At 45.3% G+C, this 5,319-nt stretch overlaps 2 non-coding genes across 2 annotated transcripts; both read left to right on the top strand.

Moving 5' to 3' along the window:
- The first annotated feature begins 759 nt into the window (after nucleotides 1-759).
- trnav-uac (transfer RNA valine (anticodon UAC)) lies at nucleotides 760-832 on the top strand. The gene has a single exon. It is a non-coding gene; the product is annotated as a tRNA-Val (tRNA).
- A 2,889-nt stretch (nucleotides 833-3,721) lies between these two features.
- Nucleotides 3,722-3,794, top strand: trnav-uac (transfer RNA valine (anticodon UAC)). Its single transcript has one exon. It is a non-coding gene; the product is annotated as a tRNA-Val (tRNA).
- The last annotated feature ends 1,525 nt before the right edge of the window (nucleotides 3,795-5,319 follow it).

The following is a 5,319-nucleotide window of genomic DNA, read 5'->3' as shown; positions in this document are numbered from 1 at the left end:
CTTCATTTCCGTCCTGCAGTCATCGGAAGGGAAAGGTAATCTAATCGAGACTGTGATTGGTGAAATTCACTTTTTATGGCCCATTCTTATTATGTTCTTTCTTTGTCTCTTTGCAGCATTGTCTGGGAAGTGGTGGTGCACTCAGGCTCCAGTATGTTTGAAAGAGTAGTTTGGAATTGCCCTGTTGTTAGTTGTGTGATTACTTTATGGCTCATGCCCCCCCGACACTCTCACATTTAGCATTCATGCTCGCTGTGTCTGAAAATGCATTTGGTTCTCCAGTTTTGTTTGTGTTCCGTGTTAAATGCTTTCTGTTTTGCGATTCGCTCAATACATTACGAATTAACAGGGTTTCTGAGGTAACTTCCAGCTGCAAAAATCCTCAACTGAGAATCTGGGAAACTTTCACGGAGTATGGTCAGTCGGAGCAAAAGTAAGGAAGTCGTTCGTTTCTGCAGTGTTTCACAATGCTACCTTTCCCGTGAGCATTCCAACAGACTAAATGATTTTGCCACAGACTGCGACGGTAAGCTCCGCAAAAACGTAATTCTTTAAAGCAGGTGTAAGCAACACAACGTTATTGGGGTACACCGCGTGGAAACAGATACTTCGGTGTATCTCGTCCATGCTCACCACAAAGCCAAAATTAAACAAGTCCCATTAAACAACGAGCTAACGGAAACAGAATGGTGAAAGGTAGAATGGCTTCAACTTTCGGTGCTGGATGCCACTGAGCTGCAGTGAGGGCGACTGCGGCTTGTTTCTGTAGTGTAGTGGTCATCACGTTCGCCTTACATGCGAAAGGTCCCCGGTTCGAAACTGGGCAGAAACTGTTTTGCTCTTCAACTGCAGCCTTTTACATGGACAAGAACGCAGCTTTCTTGCTTGATTTCCCAACTTCAAACCTGCCTTCGAGTTTGCTTGAACAAATCTTCTCTCGTAGTGCAGTGCAATGCAATGCAATTCCATTTAATTACTGTGCAAAGCATTGTAAAGTTTTTCTCCAACCTGGTTCTGATCATATGCCATTCGGTTTGAGAGTGTAGTTACCCCCTTCTGATCCTTCCACGAAAAGCATTACCGCATTCGCATTCCTTGCGCAGGCGGCCCGGTTCAAAGACAGGGAAGAAGCTGATGTGCTGGTGTCACAGTGCACCACGGATTCCTCAACTAGTCTGTCTGTCAAATGTATCCTTAAGTCGTCTCTGAAAGACCTCATTTGGAAGGTATCTGTCGTTATTCAACGTGCGAGAATTGGCACCAGAGGTCCTGAATCATGTTTTGGAGCAGTTCCCACGTCAGTGGCTCATTCAATCAGCAACAGCAATGAAAGAAATTACACTCTCAGAGGAACCTCTGGACCTGTGCTTTCATAGCGTCGCTAGTATTAAGGTGCGCCCCGAGATCTAAGCCACGTTGGAACTGAAACGGAGGAATCGACAGAGAGGCTACAGAATGACATCGCATCCATTTGGTTTTCTTTAAATCACTGACGAGCAGGAAAATGTAAACGGGGAGGGCGAGTGGGGAAGTGAGGCAGTTGCGGCTCTGGAGAAAGTCCTTCTTTGTGATTCATTCTGCAACCAGAGACGTGACGGTGACTCAGGCGTGAGAGCTCTTCACATCGTGAACAAAAAGCAATCAAGGGCAGTTAGCACCTCTTCCGGAGTGGGGGTGGGGTGAGGTAATTACCTTTTGACTTCTGTTACTATGTTCAGAAACTGCCTTTTGGATTGAGGTGAACAGAAACTGCATTTCTAAAAAGCACCATGGAACTTGTTAAACTTTATTGAGTCACTTTTTCTCATCGATTCCCACACAGGTTTCCAACTCAGTTGGTATCGATGAGGCTCATGTCCAGGTGTGATAATCTCTGCAGCAAATTGCACGGTTAAGGTAAAAGGCAAGGAAAGTGGCATCTCGAACCGGCCCCGAGGTCAGACCTTCCTCACAATGTAATCTGTCATTCTCGGATTGTAATGCTACCTCCGGTTTTAGGGTGGAACATTCTTTGGGAACCTTATTCTGCAAAACAGACACAGTGACTGAAACTATGCTGCACGGTATGATTTGGGACACGGCCTGCTCAGCTTTGTGCATTTTCCCTGTAGTCCGGTGTGTTTCATGTTCCGTGTCACCGTGAAAGTTGTCCTGTTTCGAACAATGGGTGAAATCATTGAGCAAAGCAAGAATCGAAACTGCAGTAATGTCAAGTAGCTCATGGTAATTTGACCCAATCATAACCGATCATATATTCTCACGCACTCACAGATACATTTGTAGCTGAATGCAGTCTGAGAAGATAGACTCAGCTTACCAGTGATTTTTGTCTGGATTGATGGGCTATCGTTAACTGCTGAGAAATTGATATTGTAGACGCGCACATCCCAGCAGCTGTGCGAGTCGGAGAGGGATCATGGAACCCTTTTCACGTGAGTTTGCATCTGTTGTTATGCAGGATCACAATTGGAAGTGCAAGAAAATGGACTCGCGAGCGTGTTGGTAGTGTGGCCGAGCGGTCTAAGGCGCTGGTTTAAGGCTCCTGTCTCGGCAGAGGCGTGGGTTCGTATCCCACCGCTGCCATTTCTGCTGAACAGCTCCAACGGAGCAGCTGGTTTAAATGCTGTTTCAATCCCTGCCCCATTTCTGTTTAAAACAAAAGAAAAATGAGTTTGCTTCCCGGGGAATTGACTGCGGTGTGGGAAAGTGCCGGATTTTCCAAAGTGTCTGTGCTGTCATGATCGTGTTCGCTTCCCGCGCGGAAAATCGCCAGCAGCTCTACTGTTGCTTTCTGTTCCAGGCAAGTTGAGCTTTTACTGGAACCGAATGGAGACTGTTATTTCATCGTTTTTGCGAAACAGACTCCTCCGGTGACTCGACTCGTCGTTATTTGGTTTTCTGGCCAATGAGAAAATCGTTCCAATGTATTTCGATGTCATATGTTATTAAAATTCTCCCACTTCCTTCATTTCCGTCCTGCAGTCATCGGAAGGGAAAGGTAATCTAATCGAGACTGTGATTGGTGAAATTCACTTTTTATGGCCCATTCTTATTATGTTCTTTCTTTGTCTCTTTGCAGCATTGTCTGGGAAGTGGTGGTGCACTCAGGCTCCAGTATGTTTGAAAGAGTAGTTTGGAATTGCCCTGTTGTTAGTTGTGTGATTACTTTATGGCTCATGCCCCCCGACACTCTCACATTTAGCATTCATGCTCGCTGTGTCTGAAAATGCATTTGGTTTTCCAGTTTTGTTTGTGTTCCGTGTTAAATGCTTTCTGTTTTGCGATTCGCTCAATACATTACGAATTAACAGGGTTTCTGAGGTAACTTCCAGCTGCAAAAATCCTCAACTGAGAATCTGGGAAACTTTCACGGAGTATGGTCAGTCGGAGCAAAAGTAAGGAAGTCGTTCGTTTCTGCAGTGTTTCACAATGCTACCTTTCCCGTGAGCAGTCGAACAGACTAAATGATTTTGCCACAGACTGCGACGGTAAGCTCCGCAAAAACGTAATTCTTTAAAGCAGGTGTAAGCAACACAACGTTATTGGGGTACACCGCGTGGAAACAGATACTTCGGTGTATCTCGTCCATGCTCACCACAAAGCCAAAATTAAACAAGTCCCATTAAACAACGAGCTAACGGAAACAGAAAGGTGAAAGGTAGAATGGCTTCACCTTTCAGTGCTGGATGCCACTGAGCTGCAGCACGGGCGAATGCGGCTTGTTTCTGTAGTGTAGTGGTCATCACGTTCGCCTTACACGCGAAAGGTCCCCGGTTCGAAACTGGGCAGAAACTGTTTTGCTCTTCAACTGCAGCCTTTGACATGGACAAGAACGCAGCTTTCTTGCTTGATTTCCCAACTTCAAACCTGCCTTCGAGTTTGCTTGAACAAATCTTCTCTCGTAGTGCAGTGCAATTCCATTTAATTACTGTGCAAAGCATTGTAAAGTTTTTCTCCAACCTGGTTCTGATCATATGCCATTCTGTTTGAGAGTGTAGTTACCCCCTTCTGATCCTTCCACGAAAAGCATTACCGCATTCGCATTCCTTGCGCAGGCGGCCCGGTTCAAAGACAGGGAAGAAGCTGATGTGCTGGTGTCACAGTGCACCACGGATTCCTCAACTAGTCTGTCTGTCAAATGTATCCCAAAGTCGTCTCAGAAGACCTCATTTGGAAGGTGTCTGTCGTTATTCAACGTGCGAGAATTGGCGCCAGAGGTCCTGAATCATGTTTTGGAGCAGTTCGCACGTTAGTGGCTCATTCAATCAGCAACAGCAATGAAAGAAATTACACTCTCAGAGGAACCTCTGGACCTGTGCTTTCATAGCGTCGCTAGTATTAAGGTGCGCCCCGAGATCTAAGCCACGTTGGAACTGAAACGGAAGAATCGACAGAGAGGCTACAGAATGACATCGCATCCATTTGGTTTTCTTTAAATCACTGACGAGCAGGAAAATGTAAACGGGGAGGGCGAGTGGGGAAGTGAGGCAGTTGCAGCTCTGGAGAAAGCCCTTCTTTGTGATTCACTCAGCACCCAGAGACGTGACGGTGACTCAGGCGTGAGAGCTCTTCACATCGTGAACAAAAAACAATCAGGGGCAGTTAGCACCTCATCCGGAGTGGGGGTGGGGTGAGGTGCTGTTGACTTCTGTTACTATGTTCAGAAACTGCCTTTTGGATTGAGGTGAACAGAAACTGCATTTCTAAAAAGCACCATGGAACTTGTTAATCTTTATTGAGTCGCTTTTTCTCATCGATTCCCACACAGGTTTCCAACTCAGTTGGTATCCATGAGGCTCATGTCCAGGAGTGATAATCTCTGCAGCAAATTGCACGGTTAAGGTAAAAGGCAAGGAAAGTGGCATCTCGAACGGGCCCCGAGGTCAGACCTTCCTCACAATGTAATCTGTCCTTCTCGGATTGCAATGCTACCTCCGGTTTTAGGGTGGAACATACTTTGGGAACCTTATTCTGCAAAACAGACACAGTGACTGAAACTATGCTGCACGGTATGAATCATGTTTTGGAGCAGTTTGCACGTTAGTGGCTTCTTCAGAATCAAACCAATGTCCCTGGCGCTGTGAGGCAGCATTGCTAACCACTGAGGTACCATGTAATCTTATGCAATAAGTAAAATCAGTGAACGATTCGAAAAAAACAAGTTTCAAATGAACACTCTCCGACATTGTCAAAGAATGTCAATCTCACATTCAATACGAATCGGTATATTGAAAACAAAATAAAGTCCCTGAAATTCATGAATTAACAATAATTAAAAATTTAATTTCATCAAAGGTCATAACAATATTTAGACGAATT

The sequence above is a fragment of the Chiloscyllium punctatum genome, chromosome 18 (assembly GCF_047496795.1).
Source record: "Chiloscyllium punctatum isolate Juve2018m chromosome 18, sChiPun1.3, whole genome shotgun sequence".
NCBI lineage: Eukaryota > Metazoa > Chordata > Chondrichthyes > Orectolobiformes > Hemiscylliidae > Chiloscyllium > Chiloscyllium punctatum.
Note: the sequence above shows the minus strand (reverse complement) of the source record. Positions and strands in the feature narration are given on the sequence as shown.